We start from the raw sequence: 22714 nt of genomic DNA on the forward strand, positions 1-22714 counted from the left end.
TACATAGCGGTAATCTCGTCAGTCTTACTCCATCATTTTAAAAAGTATAGACTAGTTTATGGATTTCTAAAGTTATGTCAAGATGACTCTGAATGTAATATTGTCAACAATAATTGTCAAAACACGCAATTTAAAATATTCAACATTGTAATTACAAAATAGTATATTTCTAATACGCTATAATTTTCTCCAATCGAAAGGCACTCCATTCCATTGATCTCAGAGAGTATGCTCCTTGATGATCTTCACTATTCATGGGGTAGGTAAGATAAAAGTATTATTTTTTCTCGTATAGCTGCTATATAGCGTTCGACTCCATGGAAAATAAAGGCTCCAAATTATATAAAAAATATAGCATATATACAAAGTGCAATTTAGATAGTATTCCAGAAAAAAATGCGCCAATGTAAATGCTGAAAAGTTTCCTATCGTATTGTCGAACAAATTCATATCTACTTCTGATCTACGCGACCTTAGAAGTTTGGATTGTCCTACCTAATCATTTTACATTTTATTGTTTTCAGAACAAGAATTATTTTACTTCCCACTGTCTATGTAATGGGACTTAGAGCGGATTCATACTTTACTATACGTGTCGTGTCGAATGATAGTCCCTATGTCAGTTTCTCCAATTCTATTTTGCGTAGGATAAGTTAAAAAAATAATTAAAAATATGTGTTACCGTATTTTTATTCGTGAAACGTTACCTATATTTCTAAGTTAATGATTGTACTATACTTCCAAAAATATGTCTGACAAACATTTTACATGAAAGCCATTTTTCCATGTAAAAATGAACTGTTATAGGGACCATCTTCTGAATTTATGATAATTTATTCATATTTTAATGTACTCGGGTAATATTGCAGACATTATATCAGCACCAAATAAATGCTGTGAACCAGATATAATAATATATTAAGTGGCGAATAACGTTTCCAAATCGCATTTTCTTTTGACATATTTTTCTTTTTTTTTGCTCTTTTTTTCACGACCGGTTTGGCCTAGTAAGTCGATGATCCTGGGTTTGAATCCCGGTAAGAGCATTTATTTGTGTGATGAGCACAGATATTTGTTCCTGAGTCATGGATGTTTTCTATGTATTTAAGTATTTGTATATTATATATTATTATGTCGTTGTATGAGTACCCACAAAACAAGCCTTCTCGGCTTGCCGTCCCACAGTCAATTTGTGTAAGAATGTCCCTATAATATTTATTTATTGTTATTATTATTGTATGTCCGGTAACAGAACTCCCCAGGAGCACTCGGGTGTGTAAGGTCGCTACTCCCCAACTTATTATAATTGTTATTACTTTCAGCATTTTTAAGTTGTTCATCGGACACTGAGGCCATTGAAGTTTCAAGCTGGCGGCATCAAAATGGAGTACCTAGGTACTGTTTCAAATAAATGGGTGGTAAGTAAGTACATTTGGTGAAGTGGAACTGCTGATGTTGATCAGAAACGGAACTCTTCCACGCGCGTGATTTGTCTTCTTTGTTAAGTTTGTAGCGAGTAAGTTTCAAGTACCAAGGTTTTTAGGAACCTTTGTGTCAAGGTAAAGGTCTGACGATGGGTTCCATGAGGAAGCGAGGGAACACCTCAAATCTTATAGGCATATAGTCATTTTGGATTTTCATCAATACCTTAAGCTTTTTCATTCCCACTAGTGGCATTTAATGAAGTGGAACTACTGATGTTGACCAAAACGGAACTATTGAACGCGCGAGATTTTTCTTCTTTGTTTTTTTTTTATGGCAAACGAGCAGACGTCACACCTGATGGTAAGCGATTACCGCCGCCCATGGACACCTGCTAAACCATAGGGGTTGTAAGTTCGGTGCTGGCCTTTAAGATTGGAATACGCTGTTTTCTTAAAGTTTTAAATGTCGTATTGGTCCGGAAATACCGCAGGCGACAGATCATTTCATAGTTTAGCTGTATGAGGCAGGAAGTTTCTAGAGAAATGCACAGTTGAGGACTGCCAACCATCTAAGTGGTGAAAATAAAAATGTTGTAGCGTAGAGCGCTGACGAAAAGAGGCGGCAAGGATTAATCCGAGCAATTCGATGGAACACTCGCCGTAATAGATTTGTCCTGATAAGTTTGTAGAAAGTAAGGTTGTTAAGAAACATCTGTGTCTAGATCCAGGTCTGATAGATACCTCAAACCTTATAGAAATACATATAGTTTTTTTTGGATTTACATCAATAACTTTGGGCGTTTTATTAAAAAAAAGCTACATTTAATCAAGTGGAACTGCTGATGTGTTCCAGAACGGAACTTTTCAACGCACACGTTTTGTATTCTTTATTAAGCTTGTAGTGAGTAAGGTTCTTAAGGTGTACTTAATACATCAATGTCCAGTTCTGATGATGGGTTTCATGAAGAATCGAGGGAATTCCTAAAATCTTTTAGGCATACATGTAATAATTTCTGGGATTTTATTCACATATCAAGCATTATTATTAAAAAAGTGTCATTTGACTAAAAGTAACAGCTGATGTTGACCAGAATGGAACTCGCCAACTCGCGCGCGATTTGTTTTATTAGTTAAGTTTGTAGCAAGTAAGTTTTAAGTATTAAGGTTTTTAGGAACATTTGTGTCAAGGTAAAGGTCTGATGATGGGTCCCATGAAGAATCGAGGGAATTTCTTAAATGCTATAGGCATATATGTAGTACTTATTGGATTTTCATCAACATATTATCAACTTTTATTCACAAAAGTGACATTTGATGATGTGGAACTACTGATGTTGACCAGAACGGAACTCCAACGCGTGCAATTTTTCTTCGTTAAGTTTGTACCAAGTAAGGTTCTTAAGAAACATTTTTGTCAAAGTACAGTTCTGATGATGGGTTTCATGAAGAATCGAGGGAATTCCTAAAATCTTATAGGCATACATGTAATAATTTCTGGGATTTTATTTACATATCAAGCATTTTTATTAAAAAATTGTCATTTGACTAAGTGTAACAGCTGATGTTGACCAGAATGGAACTCGCCAACTCGCGCGCGATTTGTTTTATTAGTTAAGTTTGTAACAAGTAAGTTTTAAGTACTAAGGTTTTTAGGAACATTCGTGTCAAGGTAAAGGTCTGATGATGGGTCCCATGAAGAATCGAGGGAATTTCTTAAATGTTATAGGTATATATATAGTACTTATTGGATTTTCATCAACATATTATCAAGTTTTATTCACAAAAGTGACATTTGATGATGTGGAACTACTGATGTTGACCAAAACGGAACTCCAACGCGCGCAATTTTTCTTCGTTGTTAAGTTTGTAGCGAGTAAGGTTCTCAAGAAACATTTTTGTCGAAGTACAGTTCTGATGATGTGTTTCATGAGAAAGCGACGGAACTCCTCATTCTCCTCAATTTTTATAGGTATATAGTAATTTTGGATTTTCATCAATATCTTTAGCTTTTTTTATTCACATTAGTGGCATTCAGGTTATACCTATTTAGGAAGCAGAGTTTCTAATTTAAGGAAATCTATGTAAATTGATGTTTATGAAATAAATTCATTCATTCAATTCATTCATTTGATGAAGTGGAACTAGTGATGTTGACTAAAACGGAACTCTTCAACGCATGAGATTTTATTCTTTTTTTGTTTATTGTGATATAAGAGGCAAACTAGCAGACGAATCAACTGATGGTAAGCAATTACCGCTGGCCATGGACATCTGTTACACCATAGGGATTGTAAGTGCGGTGCCGGCATTTAAGATAGGAATACGCTCTTTCCTTAAAGTTTTAAAGATCGTATTGGGCCGGAAATACCGCATGCGACAGATCATTTCATAGTTTAGCTGTATGAGGCAGGAAGTTTCTAGAGAAATGCACAGTTGAGGATTGCCAACCATCTAAGTGGTGAAGATATAAATGATGTAGCGTAAAGCGGTGACGGAAAGAGGCGGCAGAGATTAATCTGAACAATTCCTCGGAACTTTTAAGTTTGTAGAAAGTAAGGTTCAATCAAGCGGACCCCAGGCTCCCATGAGCCGTGGCAAATGCAGGGACAACGCGAGGAAGAAGAAGAGAAAGTAAGGTTCTTAAGAAATATCTGTACTAGACACCAGTGTCTAGTGTCTAGGTCTGATGATGGACACCTCAAACCTTATAGAAATACATATAGTTTTTTTTTTCATCAATATCTCTAGGTGTTTTATTTTAAAAAAGTTATATTTGATCAAGTGGAACTGCTGATGTTGTCCAGAACGGAACTTTTCAACGCACGCGTTTTGTATTCTTTATTAAGCTTGTAGCGAGTAACGTTCTTAAGGTGTATTTATATCAATATTCAGTTCTGATGATGGGTTTCATAAATAATCGAGGGAATTCCTGACATCTTATAATTTCTGGATTTTTATTTACATATCAAGCATTTTTATTAAAATGTGACATTTGACGAAATGCAACAGCTGATGCTGGCCAAAATGGAACTCGCCAATTCGCGCGCGATATGTTTTATTTGTAGCAAGTAAAGTTCTTGAAGACATTTGTGTCATAAGGTCTAGTTCTGAGGATGGGTTCCATGAGAAATCGAAGAAATTCCTCAAATCTTATAGGCATACAATACATACAGTAATGTTTGGATTCTCGTCAACATATCAAGCATTTTTATTTAAACAAGTTAGTGATATTGACCAGAACGGAACTCTTCAACGCGCGCGATTCTTATTATTTGTTAAGTTTGTAGCAAGCTAGGTTCTTAGGAAACATTTGTGTCAAGGTCCAGTTCTGATGATGGATTCAATGAGGAATTGAGGATTTTAAATCGATTTGAATTCACAATTAGGAGGAATTGAGGATTTTCGTCAACATATCAAGTTTTTTTTATTTGAACAAGTGACATTTGATGAAGTGAAACTGCTGATATTACTGAAACTATGCTGATACTGCTGAAATGGAACTCTTCAACGACAAGTATTTTACCTTAGGCGTTTTTTTTTTATTTTATTTCGTTTATAGCATGTAAGGCTTTTAAGGAACATTTGTGTCAAGGTCCAGTTCTGATGATAGGTTCTACGAGAAACTGAAGGAGCTTCTCATATTGTATAGGATAGGCATACATATAGTCATTTTAGGATTTTCATCAATATTACAAGCATTTTTACTCAATAAAGTGACATTTGTTGAAGTAGAATTGCTGATGAAGAACGGAACACCTCAACGACTTCCAGATTCTTTATTTTTATTACTCTTCTTTCTTTTTCATTATTCTTAGAACAGGTATTTCTACGAAGTGAACCGAACTGCTACTATTAAAAGTAGCTAGGTAGGTATGTTAAATAGGTTAAAACTGTAAGGATTATTATGTATAAGTAGTTTCTTTTAATTAAACATAGGTAAGTAATTCTATTTAAGTATAAGTATCTTTAAAAAAACATCAATCGACTCTTATCTGTCACTAGTTCCAGTTTCAGAGTATAAAATCCGGGTACACAGCCACGGCTAGCCGGGTAGCCAGACAGTTCGAATACGGACAAGTTATTGTGAATAAAAAATCTTATCGTCTTGCAAAAGTTAATGTCATAAATGTATAGGTTTCGAATACATGAATATAAAGTGAAAATGCTGGTAAAAGTATTAGTTTTTATCATTAACCATTTTATATCCCAACAAAACTGTTACCCTTACAAAAATAAAATGCTTTCATTACCTAATGTAGGTTACGTTAGGTAATAAATAAATAAATATGTAGGGACAATCTTACACAGATTGGCCCCAAACTAATCAAAGCTTGTACTATGGGTACTAGGCGACGTTAAACATACCTACTTATTTAGATAAATATATATTTACGTATATACATAGAAAACACGCAAGCCTTAGGAACAAATATCTGTATTCATCACACAAAGAAATGCCCTTACGCGATTCAAACTCGGGACCATCGGCTTCATAGGCAGGGTCACTACCCACTAGGCCAAACCGGTCGGCAAAAGGTAAAGATAATTAGGTAAAGACAATGAATAATTAAACGTATTATAAATTGACACCAATATCCATCAAATAGTATAACTAGGTATGCTAAGAGCGGGCTTCAGGCCATTACGTCGCACCTTTAGAATTAAATTAATTTGACTCAAAAAGTACGACTACTTTATATATGTAGTTTGGTAGAACAGTAAGAACTCACTATATGTGTCTCTTTTTCATGCGGTGAAATCCCCCCACCCGGAAAGGATAGCGACGCCCATTTTATCGACTCTCGAGTCGACTCCAATCTGATACTAATAGTAAGTAAGTACTTACTTAGTAAGCAAATTGTAGTAGTTTTCCCTTCTTAGTAAAAGGAAGTATTGTAAAGATACTACTTTTTAACCGACTTCAAAAACTTTTTTTTTGTATATATGTTAAGTAAGATCTTCGTCATTTCTGAACCAATGTTGAAAATTAGTTATCGTTTGAAAGTGGGTGTATAGTTCCAAGATGGTCCTATTTTTGACAAAACCACGAGGAATTAAGGGAACTCCCCAAATCTTATAGTCGTTTTTAGGGTTCCGTAGCCAAATGGCAAAAAACGGAACCCTTATAGATTCGTCATGTCCGTCTGTCTGTCCGATTCTGTCACAGCCACTTTTTTCCGAAACTATAAGAAACTATACTGTTCAAACTTAGTAAGTGGATGTATTCTATGAACCGCATTAAGATGTTCACACAAAAATAGAAAAAAAACAATAAATTTTGGGGGTTCCCCATACTTAGAACTGAAACTCAAAAAATCTTTTTTCGTCAAACCGATACGTGTGGGGTATCTATGGATAGGTCTTTAAAAATGATATTGAGGTTTCTAATATCATTTTTTTCTAAAGTGAATAGTTTGCGCGAGAGACACTTCCAAAGTGGTAACAAGTGTGTCCCCCCCCCCGTAACTTCTAAAATAACAGAATGAAAAAACTAAAAAAAATATATGATATACATTGTCATACAAATTTCCACCGAAAATTGGTTTGAACGAGATCTAGTAAGTAGTTTTTTTTTTAATACGTCATAAAATTTAAAAAAAAAAATTTTTCATCAAACCCATACGTGTGGGGTATCTATGGATAGGTCTTCAAAAATGATATTTAGGTTTCTAATATCATTTTTTTCTAAACTGAATAGTTTGCGCGAGAGACACTTCCAAAGTGAAAAAATGTGTGTCCCCCCCCCCGTAACTTCTAAAATAACAGAATGAAAAATCTAAAAAAAATATATGATATACATTACCATGCAAACTTCCAACGAAAATTAGTTTGAACGAGATCTAGTGAGTAGTTTTTTTTTTAAAACGTCATATAATTTAAAAAAAAAATTTTTCATCAAACCCATACGTGTGGGGTATCTATGGATAGGTCTTCAAAAATGATATTTAGGTTTCTAATATCATTTTTTTCTAAACTGAATAGTTTGCGCGAGAGACACTTCCAAAGTGGTAAAATGTTGAACAAAATCTAGTAAGTAGATTTTTTTTTTAATACGTCTTAAATGGTACGGAACCCTTCATGCGCAAGTCCGACTCGCACTTGGCCGCTTTTTAGTTTCATCAACAGACCAGGCATTGCCATTCAAAAAGTGCTATTTGAAGAAGTGGAACTTCTGATCAGGACCAGAAAAGAACTCTTTAACGATGCGTATTTCACGCTAGACGATTTGTCTTCTTTGTTATGTTTGTAAAGAAGCTACTTGCTTAACGAGGTTTAAGGAATATTTGTGTAAAGGTCTAGCTTACATCATGGGTTCCATGAGGAATTGAGGCAACCTCTCAATTCTTGATGGAACGTAAAACTGTTTATTGTCGATAGGTATCCCATCTGCTCTAATTTACCCCACTTGAAAAAAAAGGTACATGAAAAAAAAACTTCTCTTAAAAATAGGAAACCGACTTCAAACATAGGTATTAGAAAACAATACAAAAACTGTTATTGTATTTTCAGAAACCATACGGCAATAATGAGGATGCATCGACATAAGAAGAATCGAACATGGGCAAGATAAAGTTCAAGAAAAAAGCAAATATAATGTGTACTTGTGTGTAGTCAAAGAAAGTTGAAAAATAAAGCATAATTAATGGCCATAGAATACAGAACCGATACACGAACATTCAGACTATTAAAAATAGACATATAGGTTGATCGTACTACTCGTACTAATGTATATCTTTTGTTCAATTATATTATTGCATTAAAGTTAGATTCTCTAGATATATATTATTCATAGGTTCTGTATTCTATACGAATTGTTTCAGTGTAATTATTGTACTAAATACCGTTGACCGCCTGTCAACAGTATTTATTTCTACATTACTATCACAGAAGATTTTAGGCCCTACCGTACAGTTTTTGAATTAGTATTTACTATGGACAAATATAGCGAAATGTGAGTTTTTACCTAAAATATCAATCTTTTGTGAACGTGGTGTAGAGTATATACCGCCTAAGACTGAAGTAGCTACGCGGGTTACGTTTTAAAAATAGAATCGTGTTCATGGTCGGCCCATGGTAAAAATAATTAGGTACCCGTAGACCCGCTGGTGAACACTGTTTATGATAACACTTAAAATAAACCCCGTGGACCCACCAGGAGAACATATTGGAGAGACTAGAGATAATACACCGCTTTAAGGGCGGTCGCACTCGGCATTGACATCTGGCGTCTAGATGGCGGGTGGACCTCAGCGAATTTCAAAGAAATATTTATAAACATTCAATGACGTTCGGCTCGGACACCAGATCTTCAATCTCCTGATTCCTGTGGAGTCTCCAGGTTCCATCCTCTCCACGTGTGAGTCCTAGGATTTTTCGCGCTGCCAGACTCCGATGACTCGGGCACGTAGTCCAGATGGGTGAGGATCGTGCAGCCTGGAGGGCGTACTCTGAAGTTCCAAATGGCCGAAGACCGTCTAGACGTCCTAGGTAGGTCCCGCTGGAGAGACGAAATGCAAAAAGACCTTAGCGAACTCGGCGCTGTCGACTAGATGGAAACGGTTTTGGACAGAGAAGCATGGCGGTCTTTGGTGTCGGAGGCCAAGATCCACTTCGGGTCGCTGCGCCATAGCAGTAAGTATTTATAAACATACGGTACCTTCTGTGTACCTAACCCAAAACGAGATATTTAAGAAAAAGTCCACCCGCCATTCTGACGTCAGGATTGCGGTTGGACCTATGAAATCTTGCATTATACCGCACTAAAAGTATGCAGTTATATGGTACAGTCGCCATCAGATATATCGGAGTGGCCGAGGTGCTCAAAGATCTCTAAACACGCACTCTAACCTCTTGACAGTAGAGGCATGTTCAGATATTCGTGGGTACCTTGGCCGCTCCGATATATATGATGGTGACTGTACCTTCAGTGTACCTCTGTAAATAGAAATAGAAACCGGTGTACCTCTCCCCAAAACAAGCTAGGCTAAGCTCATGCACAATATAACTGCATACTTTTAGTGCGTCAGGTTGGCGGGTGGACCGTTTTGTAAAATATCTCGTTTTGGGGAAAGGTACACTGGTTTCTATTAAAGGTACACTGAGGTACACAGAAGGTACAATATGTTTATAAATATTTCTTTGAAATTCGCTGAGGTCCACCGCCATCCTGACGCTTACCATATATCTAAGGACCGACCTTAGGGGCAATAACGATAGTGCTAGTTCAGTTGTGTCATTCAAAAATTCGAGCCAATCGTGCTGTCTAACGCAACTAGATGCGATCAATCGCGTGCGTAATGCGAACTCATCAACCAATCATGTTGTGGTAGTGGTACTTGTGGCGTTAGACTGCACGATTGGCTCAAACTCGTGTGCGTAACACCGCTGTACTGGCCCCAATCTTATTGCCCGTAAGGCCCGTCCTCAGATATATTATGTCAATGACACAGTCGCGATTTTAAAAAATCACATCGCTTCTGCTACCAAGTTGTTGAGCATAACGTTTTCCTATCCACAGGTTCCATCTGTCCATCCATTGTTACTTAACTGATGGATCGAGATAATGAAACCTACTGAATAGAGCGGGTCGATTGGATATAACAAAGTACGCTTATATGAAACGCTACTCCGGTGTGCGAGTGAGATAGTCAGGCCAATTTGAACTTGCATTTGACAGAAAACTGTCTCCATCAAACGCTACCAGTTCCATTGCCGGCCTCTTCGCTGCCTTCTATAGTGGTTCAATCTTACCTTGCTCAGGCTTTCCACATGGACCAACTACGTATGCACAACTGGTTGTGCCATTAAAAATATGTGTTCCTAATGGCACAACTACGCACAACTGGCACAACTAAGCACAACTAATGTGCTCTCGAACCATTTCTTATAACACAACTACAATCAAAAGAGGAAATAGATAGCTTTCACATTAATATGTGCCCCTCCGATGTTGCTTATGTCCATGGGGGGCGATGACTGCTTCCCATCAGGCGGCTCGTTTGCAGCCTATTAGGCTATTACATAAAAAAAATCCTCTTTAGATATTGACAGTGATAATGGCCACTATTCTCACTTATCTTTGCATTATAATATTATTAATCATTGAGCGAAATTGGAACAATTTCGTCGAGGCTCCCAATAATTCTCTCAGGTTTAACGAGGAGTACACAAATGATTGATTTAAAGTTGGTAAATTACAGGTAGTTGTGTAATTAGGAACTAAAATTAAATCCTTGATAAACCAGTTGTGTCTATGGGAAGGATTTCGAAAAAATATTCCTTATGGCACAACCAGTTGTGCATACGAAGTTGGTCCATGAGGGAAGCCTGACCTTGCTTATGAATAAAAAGGGGCGTGCACACCGATATTAGAGTAATATTGGAATCATATCAGTTAGTTGCGGGCGTCTCGCTCGCACAAATACATGCGTATAAGTGCGAAATGAACGCACGAATGACAGCTAACTGGTATCATTCCAATATTATTCTAAAATTGGTTTAATGTCAGTTGCACTTTCGAATTGGCCTACATAGCGATTTCCTTAGCCTGCACACCGGATCGGCGTGTGGGCCGGCATCTAGCTAATGTAAAGCCACCTCATTAGGTGCTTTTAGCCTTTTGAACGGCAAGAACACCTAAAGATGTGGTGAGAGAAAGCCGCGCGTCCCTCATGCACTGCACTAGCTTTACAGCTTGCATTGCGACCAATGTATGCCGCTCACCGCCCCGCCGGTCGCGTGGGTCCAATCCGCGGCCCTAGAAGACGTACTTTACGTACATATAAACAAGAGCACGCGAGCATATTGCGAGTTGTGTATGTGTACTTGTGTTATCTAGGCGCACAAACGGTTACAATAACAAGAAGTGTACACCGCGTGTGCAGTCCAACACGGGAGCACGGGTGCGATTCGAAAATAACGCGCTAGCGACGCATTACGACATTGATACTTTACCATTTGAACGCCATAAACAAAAACGTTACTCACACGCCAAGGTCACGGGCGCAAGTGAGCTTGAAAGTGCATGAGTATTACATTAGGGACTTTGACAGCGATTATAACAGCTATAATCATTAATGTGTTCATGGCCCTTAAATCATGTCTAGTGACGGCGCCTTTAGGTGTTCTTGACGTTCAAAAGGTTAAGGGCGTTTGCTAGCTGGCGCTAGTGCACGGAGCGGGCAAACACGCGCAGGTGCCTTTGTAAGTAAAATCAGTCGCACGCGTCCGCGCCAGTTAGCGTTGCTGATACTGTAAGCCGCACGCCCGCTCCATGTACACGCGCCACGTTGCGGACGCCCTATGCCCTAAACCTTACTTGAAAGTGTGAAGGTTACTCTGACAGCGGCTATATCAGCTATAATGTATTTATGACGCTTTGAGCATAGCTAGTTAAGACGCCTTAAGGTATTCTTGGCGTTTAAAAGGTTAAGGGCGTTTGCTAGCTGGCGCGAGTGCACGGAGCGGGTGCACGCGCGCGGGTGCCTTTGTAGGTAAAATTCGTCGCACGCGTCCGCGCCAGTTAGCGTCGCCAGTTACTGTTTTTCGTTAACCCGCTCCAGCTAGCAAACTAATCGCAAATGGTCCGAGATTGGCGCAATAACCATGCATTACCTTATCTGGATCTGGATGCACCTATTCACCAATGCTTGCTTTAAAGTAACTTGTCGACTCGTCCTGATAATATTTGTGCGACCGTGAAGAAAATCTATGCCGTCACTTATTTTTTAATTTATATGAAATAAAGATGTTAAATGTATTCAAAAGTTTTTATTTAATAAGGTATAAGTGCTCTGTGCACCCGCACCAGCTAGCGGTGCCCTTAGCAAACCAATCGCAAATGGTCCGAGATTGGCGCAATAACCATGCATTCTCTTATCTGGATCTGGATGCACCTATTCACTAGAAAATGTATGCCGTCAGTTATTTTTCAATTTATATGAAATAAAGGTGTTAAATGTATTCAAAAGTTTTTATTTCATATGTATATATAATGGAACGAAATACAGCTACTATCTTAGCTTGGCAAACAGTTAAGAGTCGCTGATGCTTGTAATGTATTCACTGCGTTAATTTTAGGTTTAAGATTCTTTATTCTCACTAAGAATTTGACAATTCACTTACATGAGAACTTAAAACTACACAATTTAATCCTGCTTCATATGGCAAACGAAGGGAACGTTGCTTTGAACCGCGGCGCAATCTCAAATGTTTCACGTTTACACAATTTTCCTACAGAGAGACAAAACAAGTATGTACATAGTACCTTTTTACGATTTATTTTATCGTAACATATAAACTTAGATTTATTTTCTTGCTGCTAATTATGGTACTCCATAAATACATTTACTTACCTACTTATTGCTTAGGAATCTTATTTCATGTTTAATAATAAGTTTATATAACGTTTCTAGCAGGACATAACGCGAACTTTAAAAAATATAATGCTTTTTCTACCTTTATCACTCGAATATGTAAGAGCAAGAGAGATAAATAGACGACACTTACTCGTTCAAGGTAACAACTCGTTTTATTGTCAAAGTTCCGAATTAAACAAACTTATTCTTCGGTGACATTTTTAAGCGTTTATAAGCGACTATACGGATCCAGCATTTGCCGCTCATTCGGTTCTCCTATTGCACGCAAGATGTCAGTACTAGAGAGGATTTGAAAAATCATAATTAAGTAGTTTAGTGCCATTTATTGAGCGGTAATAATTTAAAAAAAATATATAAATTACTTTTTCATTATATTTCAGGCATGCAAAGTGATGTAAATGGTTACAAAAGTAACTCTATATGAATGACATTTTTTAGTTCCAGTTTACGCCGCAGCGCATGATCAAAATTATTAATATCATCTTCCCTGGACACTTTCGGTCTTTGGTGTCATATAAGTAATTAATGCTTAATTGAAGACCTTCCAAATAGGATAAAACTCAATTGTATATACCACTAGTAAAAATTACCCAAACGGCTACCAAGGCTCCATCTAGTGCCAGGTAGAACAAACAAAGCGGCATTTACCACACTTAATTAACGAAAAAACTAGTTTTATTACCGCCCCTGCAAGCATTTGAGTGCAAGTATATATATATTAAAATACCTTATAAAAATGTCTTTTAAATGATATATATGGCTTGAGTATACAAGCAAGTTTCAGTGTTTAATAGCAGTATTTTTAATTCAAGCATATGTTTTATCAACTAATTCCAGCCCTGTACGTACTTAAACGTAAGTAGTGGTAAACAGAAATCTAGAATTTCTCATATTCTTTCATACAAAACACCTAACAACCGGCTACATAACAAGTACTTTGTAAAACAACCGTTTATATTGGCCACTCTTTTTTTTAAATTGCTCAGTCCCTGCAAGTTATCCAAAGTTGGTGTCATACAATAAAATAATGCTAAGAGTAAACCCTTTCAAACGAGATATGTCTCAACAGTATACATCCATGGGACAAATTGCCCATTCTCCTTTACTTGCTTATATGTATGGAAAATCGACTATGCTTCATCGGTATCAAATATATTTAATTACATTTTTCGCCTTATACAATGGATTGAGGCAGTAAGTTGCAATAATATCATTGACGTTGAGGACTTCAAACTTACGATGCTTTGCTGCCAAGATTCTTAAGCGACTGGCTAAGACGTGAAATTCACTTTCTGCAAACCTTTTGTCAGCTTTCTATCACTTATCAGGCACTAGCTCATGATCGTTGAGCTTTGGAGTGATAATAGACACCATTTAGTTATGCATGTGAAAAATAATTAAAAGTGGTAAAATTGTGGTTAAATACAATAAAAAAAAAACCTACTAAATAAGTTAACGGAAAATCGACACTTGATTCCATTGCTTCAGGTCAAGAATCGTTTTTAATATTCAGAACCGTGTTTGTTATATTTTTTATAGTGTGAACGGGTACACTCAAAAGCAAAAAAAAATAAGTAAAATTACTATCTAAAAATCACCTGTTCTCATATTCATTTTTTTTTCGTATTTTGGGACGATGGATCTGGTTTAAAATAACATCATGACCTTAAAATAAAATATGACAATTTTTTTTTATTAGTTTAAATTTTATTTTTTACTACTTGTTTAAAACTTGTTGTGCGAATACGCGGCTTGATTGTGAAAAATTACAATTTACAAAAGGGAGTAAAAATGAGTATCACATTAATAAAATAGATACATTTGTTTATTTGTACATACTTTATTAGAACGTGATTTAAATACCAGCATTTATTTCTCCGACAAGTCTGTACCCCTAGTGTAAATTTTATCGACATCATAACGTGACGAACGCGAAGTCTCATTTTGTATAGGATTTTGAGTTTCCAAAACGTCCCGCTTGGCGCGCTCTTTCTAAATCCAATACAAAATGAGACTAAACGCAAACGCGTACGCAGTGCCGGATTAAGACATTTTGGTGCCCTAAGCATTTCTAGACCATGGTGCCCCCTCATCAAGATTACATTGAATTTTCTTGGTAAATTGAGTGACGTTTATTGCCGCATTACTTCTGAGAATAGAATTTTCAATCCGTCACATCATTTTATCACGGAAATTGACAGAACTGCAGTATTAAGGTCAAGTGTAAGCAAATTCGAAGTCCGGAGGCCAAGCCAACCATGGTCCAAGTGTAAGCGAAGACGTAAGACGTAGGCAGTATTCCGCACAGGATTTTGGAACCTCTAGAGCTTTCCTGTGAAGCTCATTCATGTGAGGGCAAAGGCCGAGCTTCAGTAGGGGCTTAGCCATTGGCCATTGGTTTTTGTCAGAACAAGTACCAATGGCCACAAATGTTTTAAATAGCAAATTATTGTTTACGAAAACGGGACTTAATAGGGTAAGTTTTAAAATTACCTCTGACCCGACGTTTCAAGGACGGCGTTGTCCCCATGGTCTCGGAGAAGACTGTGTAAAGTCGACATCATTATCTTGACGTTGGAGGTAATTTTAGAACTTAATCAAACGCGAATAAGTCCCGTTTTCTTAAATAATAATGTGTCACAATTAGGCCAATACAATTAGATTTTTTCGACCTAAAAATACGTATAATCCGAGTTTGCTCCACTCCAGGAGGTGTGCATAAATGTTTCCTCTTTTTCAGTTTTTTTGCTTGTAAATCGAAAACGGTACGGCTGTCGGAAAATTTGTTCTAATTACAAGTATTATTAAAATTGATATCTGAGGATCCGAAATGTAATTTAACTATGTTCTTGCAATAAAATATATTGATTGATTGATTTATTTAAGGTACCTTAATATGTATTCGTAGTCCTAAATTGTAAATTAGGTCGACATTTTTTATTTTTGGTAAAATCATGTTAATAATCCGAAAACGCTTTCTTACCAGTGTCTGATCCACTACCTAAGTGCTATTTTAATTGATAGTGGGTTCCTTCTACATCGAGTGGTTTGGCAATCCAAAGGAAAAAATTATCTCCTAAGGATCCCAAAATGTATGCACACCTCCTAGGATAGAACAAACTGGGATTACACGCATTTAGGACCAAATAAATGTATTAAAACAATTTCCAGCTTGCTGGGAATTAATTCCTCAAAACGCTATTTTTGAATGTAATTTGATTGGCCTAAATCGTGAAGGTGTTTTTAAAGGCAAAGTCTAAGGCTGAATGCGCGGAGCGTTCGATCAGCGCTTACGGATGAGGCCAAAGGTCGAGCTGGAAGAAAGCAAGGCTTGAATTTGACCAATGGCGAGGTATGAATAGCTGGACGTCCGCAGCGTCAGATCGCGGCGCGTTATCATATAATACAACTAATGGCGAGGTGTGAGCAAGGCAGCCCAGCTGCGAAAGAGGACAGCATGGATTTGGATCCATGACCAAGCGAAAGTGGGGCAGTTTGCATAAAGTAGAAGGCCTGGCGTCGCATGAGACCTAACGCCGAACTGCAAAAGAGTGGCTTGAAATCGAACCTATGTAATCACGGTCCGCCTACTGCTCGGCCTTTGCCTTAACTCGAAAGCGCAACTTGATAAGATGCTTTTGTTTTTCGGCCTTCGCAGGGCCCTTTATTACACTTTGACAATTAGGTCGCAGGATCGCGGCTCTGCAGCAACTCGGCCTGGCCGACACATCTGGTGTGCAAGAGACCAAAATACGCTACAAAATCGGTAATCTACGTCGAGAAAATCGGTTGGCCACAAGCCCGACGGTAAGATTTTTTTGGCCATGAGCTTTGATGAAGGTTGGAGATGTGCTTACGTGTACTCACTCTCTTACGACCCTTCGTTATTAGATGGGTACTTGCACACGTATCAAAAAGTTTCGTGTACATAAGGCCGGCGCCCCACTGCTGCGCACGCTACATCCACGGCCCACGTTTTAATACAAACCGTGGGCAAGCCCACGAAATTTTGTATAGGAACGTGGGTCGTGTACATAGCGTGCGCTGCAGTGGGGCGCCGGCCTAAGTGTAGTACACTACGACTGCGATGCTGATGCAGCCTGCGCGTTTTTTTTTTCCTATGATTTTGGTGCCCCCCTAGACGTGGTGCCCTAAGCAAGTGCTTATTTTGCTTAATGGTTAATCCGGCACTGCGCGTACGTCACGTTTCAAAATAGAATTTATTGACACTAGGGGTACTGAACTTGAGCTATAACAAACTGAGGGTACTTTTCAGTGACACGCTAAATTTTGAATGCCATCCAAGTAGGTTTGGTAAAACACGTAGAGTAACAATGTTGGCAATCCAGTATACATAAATTTATATATTTTAATAGAAAAGAAAAAAAATCCAGCATTTGTTTTATGTAAGATTCAACTATGTAAAAAAGAATAATAAATAAATAGGGATCAAAATCACCTTAAACAAGTTACGTATTTTTTTCAATGTATTTTATAAAATAATTCCGCATACTACATAGAATAATGCAAAACTGAGACAGCATATTATGTTAAATTATATTACAAGTAACTAAGTATAAGTATTATAAGTGATAAACTTCCAATAATATGAATAATAAGGGATTTGTACCTATAGCTTTTTTATCAGTCAAAATCTTTGTGACAGAACTTACGACCTCACTAAGTTCTCGTAAATGCTCGTTTCCTGTCTTAACCTCCTCCTGTCCTGTCTAACTATCCACACAATGTAACGAAGAAACCACTTGTATTACAAATCTACAAACTTTTACAAAACGCCACGCTTTCAAATAGTAATTGAATAACCAAGAAGAAGTATACAGATGGCAATGACATAATTGCTGGCCTGAAATTTCCCCCATTGTGCAAAACTCCCATTGTCGTTAGACGAATGCGTTTAGCGACTTGTCTGTGAGTTATTGCTATTCTTTACCGCTCTTTGCTCTGAATTTTCCTTGTAGAAGGCAATTTTGAGGGTTAAAAGATTTTAAAATTAACTTTCTTATAGTTTAGCCTTAAGCTGTCAGTAATCAAGTAATATAATATATTAACTTGGGTGCAACTGGTCTAATATGGAGACAATTTTCAGTTTCATGGTCTGATAAAGTCAAAAATCCATTATCGGGACCAAAAACATTTGACATAGCCTGGAATAACATACAGAGTGTCTCCAATCACGGGGCTTTGAATGCAGGGATCGATCCTACTCGCTACACTGAGCTACTTTTATTATGAGACCAACCACAAAAGCGCAAAAATGTTTGGGTATCTTATACATTTTGGCCGATTGAAAATACAAAAAAACCTGGATTCGGGTTGGTCCCATAGTAAATGTAGGTCGATTTAGCGGGTAGAAATCTGCATTTAATGCCCCATGGTGGAAAACATGCTGTATAACATAATTTGATTTACATAAAATGTAAAACGAATGCAGTCGCGAGCAGAGGCTAGTGACAGAACAAAACTTTACCTTTAGTAAAATAAAATCTCTAGAGAAATCAGGTAAGTTATCTATATAACAATTAATTGTTCCTAGAACTGGACTACAGATCGATGTCCCTCGATTTTCCTTGGAACTATTGCCTGGGTCCCCTGGGTAAGAAAATTAATGCTACAAGAACGAGGAAGACTTTTTCTTATAATAAATCTCGATGACAATTAAATATATCAAACGTCACTATAGCAATATATTCATAATTCATAAGTCGTGATGATCAGAAATATGTTTCTTATTTCTTACGTTTTGTATAAACACGTGTACGTAAGAATATTCAGACATCTGTAAACGTATTATGTTATAATTAATATTTTTTTTAACTGACATTTACCGAGTGTTATGGTTACCCTATTTGTTACGAACTGTTACGAACTCATAGCATATTAATCAAATTATTCAATTCACCTTTTTGTATTGTCTGGCAGCCTGGAGACATTATAAAAAATAAATATTGACAATGACAAATTTTAATCATATGATTACGTTGTTCACATTGCAAATAAGTCAACATGAATGTTGATAAGTAGGGATATTTTTTAGGGTTCCGTAGCCAAATGGCAGGCGGAACCCTTATAGATTCGTCATGTCCGTCTGTCTGTCCGTTTATGTCACAGCCACTTTTTTCCGAAACTATAAGAACTATACTGTTCAAACTTGGTAAGTAGATGTATTCTATGAACCGCATTAAGATTTTCACACAAAAATAGAAAAAAACAATGAATTTTGGGGGTTCCCCATACTTAGAACTGACACTCTAATTTTTTTTTATCAAACCCGTATGTGTGGGTTATCTATGGATAAGTCTTCAAAAATGATATTGAGATTTCTAATATCATTTTTTCTAAACTGAATAGTTTGCGCGAGAGACACTTCCAAAGTGATAAAATATGCCCTCCCCCCCTTCTTCTTCTTCTCTTCTAAAATAACAAAATGATAAAACTAAAAAAAATATATGATATACATTACCATGCAAACTTCCACCGAAAATTGGTTTGAACGAGATCTAGTAAGTAGTTTTTTTTAATTGGTATTTAATTAAGGAGCTAATGGATTGTCATTTGAATTAGTATTAGTTTAAGGAAGCTTTATCGGGGAATGTGGTTACTGTGCGCGACTCAACACATTGAGTGCCGGAAACCCGCTCGGCGGGCTCCCTGTTTGTAGTCGCTTTTCTCTATAAAGCGGGAAAACGCTGGGATAGGCTACGAGCGTAGCCATATGAAAACGTTGGCAGTGAATGTGTTACAAGTTAACCTGTATAGTATTAATATGACTAAGTTTCAGATCAGACAGAGAAAAAAAATATTTTATTAGTAGCAGAGTAATCTTAATTTCCTTGAGTTTTCAAACACAAACTGAATTTCAAAATGATTAAAGATTAAATCATAAAAAAATTATGGCCTATGCATTTCTTAATCTACATTTTTTATCTACGCAAATAACGCATTATGTCCCCCATCGGTAATATGATCATTACCCTCATATTTTCAAGGAGCTCTCATTCTCCAAATCACCTTGACGGTAATACTCAGCTAATGTACCATTTAATGACGTCATTCCTTTGCGCAGTAATATTATTTCATTCTTTATTTGAAAACGTGATTTCAAATTTCATTTTTTTCATTTAGTCTTATCTTTCGACGTAATTTGCGTGAAGTATAATAAATAATAATGTTTAGTTAGGTCAAGTAAGGTTACTTACGAATAAGATGCATGTCTAAGCAGTCAATAGAATAAAAGTTATTAAGCGGTCGACGAGTCCAAAATAAACTGAACACACATGAACAACCTACGTTAATTATAGGTATATAACAATTATGAATTTAAACTCCAAGTTTTCTTATTTTTATGGCTTTGTTCGGTGTGATTTTTTTTTTACGCAAATAATTCAATAAAAAAAAAACACTAATTATTCGTTTTTGAAAAAAAGTATTATAACGTAACGTAACTCGCATACTTATAGAAGCGTCTACCATTACTAGCGCCGTACGCGTATTAGCTACAAAAGACTGAATACCTCTCTGGTTAAGTGAGATAAATAAACTTGAGCTTAAATAATAAATTCCCGCTAAAAGCACATTTTATTAATGATTCATTAACCGTGGCCCGATAAATCGCGTCCGTGCGAAGCTCGCAGTTTGTGTTGCCATTATGCCGTTACCGCATATCATTACTGTTTAAATCGCCAGTTTGATTCGATCATTAATTAATGACGAAACTGTTCGGGAAATTTATTTTGAATAAAATACGATATGAGTTAAATTGTTGTTATTAGTGACAACTTCGGGTAACTAGAGCCTCGTTTGAAAACCAAAGATTTTAACTGTCTCTAAGGTGAGACCTACATGGATGCCACGAGTTTGCGATTGACATTTACGTTAGCGTCTGCGTGAGCACGATCGTATTCCCTCTCTATCGCACCAATACATCTACTTGTTTAGGATTGACGACGCCGGTTCTCAAGCTTTGATTTTATCCAGGTGTGTAGGTGTATGACGTTATCTTGATTTGAAGGTGTAGGTAATCCGTTACCTCTGGAAAGTTGAACTTATAAATAAACAGCAACTGGAAAGCACTTTGAGAATGTATGTACGAGTAAACAGGAATACCTAGTTACCAATTTTTGACTAAGGTAGGTATACACATCAGGTGACAAGGAAAACTCACTAATTACTACTACAAATTCATAGCCATAATATACCATATTATAACTAAAATAAGGTTGATTTTAATTATTATTTAGTAATTAAGGAGTGAGTTTTGCTGGTTACCTGACGATATGTGCCTTACTAATTTACAAAATATATATTTTTACAGAATGATATAATTTCCAAAACAGAATTCTATTTGTAAAAAATCTGTAGTTTGTTTTGGGTATTCTGTTAAATAGATGATAGTGTTTTAGTAACCTACTGACTTGTACGTTCGTAAATAAATACGTTAACTATCAATATTTTTCTTTTCTATTTAGATTGAAAAACATCGTAAAAACAAATGACTTCCACTTCCAAACAACCAGAATTTTGGGATTTCGCCCAAAAACAGTCGACCACGTCAAAACATTGTTGTTAACATTGCGCCACGTCGCGTCTCGTCTGCGCGCGCGCGGGACTTGGACAAATTGCGGCAGCTGCGCGTGACTACTGAAGACCAAAATACGCACGTAGAGAGGGGAATATCCAGTATCGATACAGCTTTATGCAAATTGTTATGGGGTCGAGAGACTGCATTACTTTTCCAATGCAAGTCGCTATTTGCAAGTACTTTCGCAAAAATACTGGCAAATAAATATTAGGTATAGGACATTCTTACAAAAATTGACTATGCCCCACAGTAAGCTCAAGAAGGCTTGTTTTGTGGCTGCTCGGATAACGATATAAATACATAGAAAACACAAATTACCATAGAAATCACACAAATAAATACTGGGATTCGAACCCAGGACCATCGGCTTTATAGGCAGGGTCACTACAAAACAAAGACAAAGACCTGAGAAATGAAATACCATTCATCTCGTTTGTCGTGTTTCTGTCGTGGCCGCTAAAGGATTATAGTGAATGTAAATTTCTTGCCGGAGAATGTCATAATAATATTATGGCGGGTCCAGGGTAATCCGCCGAATTATATATCAGCTAAAACTACGCAACGTTAGTATTAATTAGTGGTCTAATTATTGGTCAGCTACGGGCTGGTGCAACTTCTTCATTAATCACCAACCGATAAGTGGTAGACTTAAAATATTAAAACCTAATTATTTTTATGTATTTAGTTTTTTTGTAATACTTAATGTTGACCTTTGTTACTTAAAAATTAATGATTTAGATTTGAATTACAATTGGTCAAACATACGTCTACGAGTAAGTATTTTCTCCTGTGGAGAATAGTTAACAGCTTGTGGTCATGTATGTTATGATTTTATCTTCTTATCAAAATAACAAATAATACATTAGCGGAATGGTGGCCACGTCCAGGCAGTGTATTCCCATTCATATGTAAACGAGTATTCGACAAAATAGTTTTTTTTTCTATTAAAATAAATAAAAAAACTGATATTATTGCAAGGACTAAGAGATGTAGTGTCTCTTTTTATTATTACAATATTTTCTTCCATTGCTAATAGCGGAAATTGACATTGCAAGATTCAAAGATTAAACCTAATTAAATTGTCATTTACAATACAATAAGTTTAATCTAAATTACATAAATCACCGTATTCACACAGTTCGACAACTGACCAATCTATCGATATCGATAAACCGCCATCGCAACTATGACAAACACTGGGATTATAACACGGCAATAATCATAACTCAATTAAATCTTTTATATTTATGTGAGTAGTTAAATCAGCACGCTGCGCCAATAAATTCTACTCTATTAGGAGTTCGCAATCCTCA

At 36.7% G+C, this 22714-nt stretch overlaps 1 long non-coding RNA gene across 1 annotated transcript in view; it reads left to right on the forward strand.

Annotated features, from left to right (window-relative positions):
- The first annotated feature begins 2769 nt into the window (after positions 1–2769).
- Positions 2770–22714, forward strand: part of LOC133528362 (uncharacterized) — a 63694-nt gene continuing 43749 nt past the window's right edge. Inside the window, exons 1-2 of the long non-coding RNA XR_009800988.1 lie at positions 2770–3981; positions 4061–7429. This is a non-coding gene — a long non-coding RNA (uncharacterized LOC133528362). The remainder of the gene's footprint in view (positions 3982–4060; positions 7430–22714) is intronic.

Source organism: Cydia pomonella, chromosome 19, assembly GCF_033807575.1.
Source record: "Cydia pomonella isolate Wapato2018A chromosome 19, ilCydPomo1, whole genome shotgun sequence".
Taxonomy (NCBI): Eukaryota; Metazoa; Arthropoda; class Insecta; order Lepidoptera; family Tortricidae; genus Cydia; species Cydia pomonella.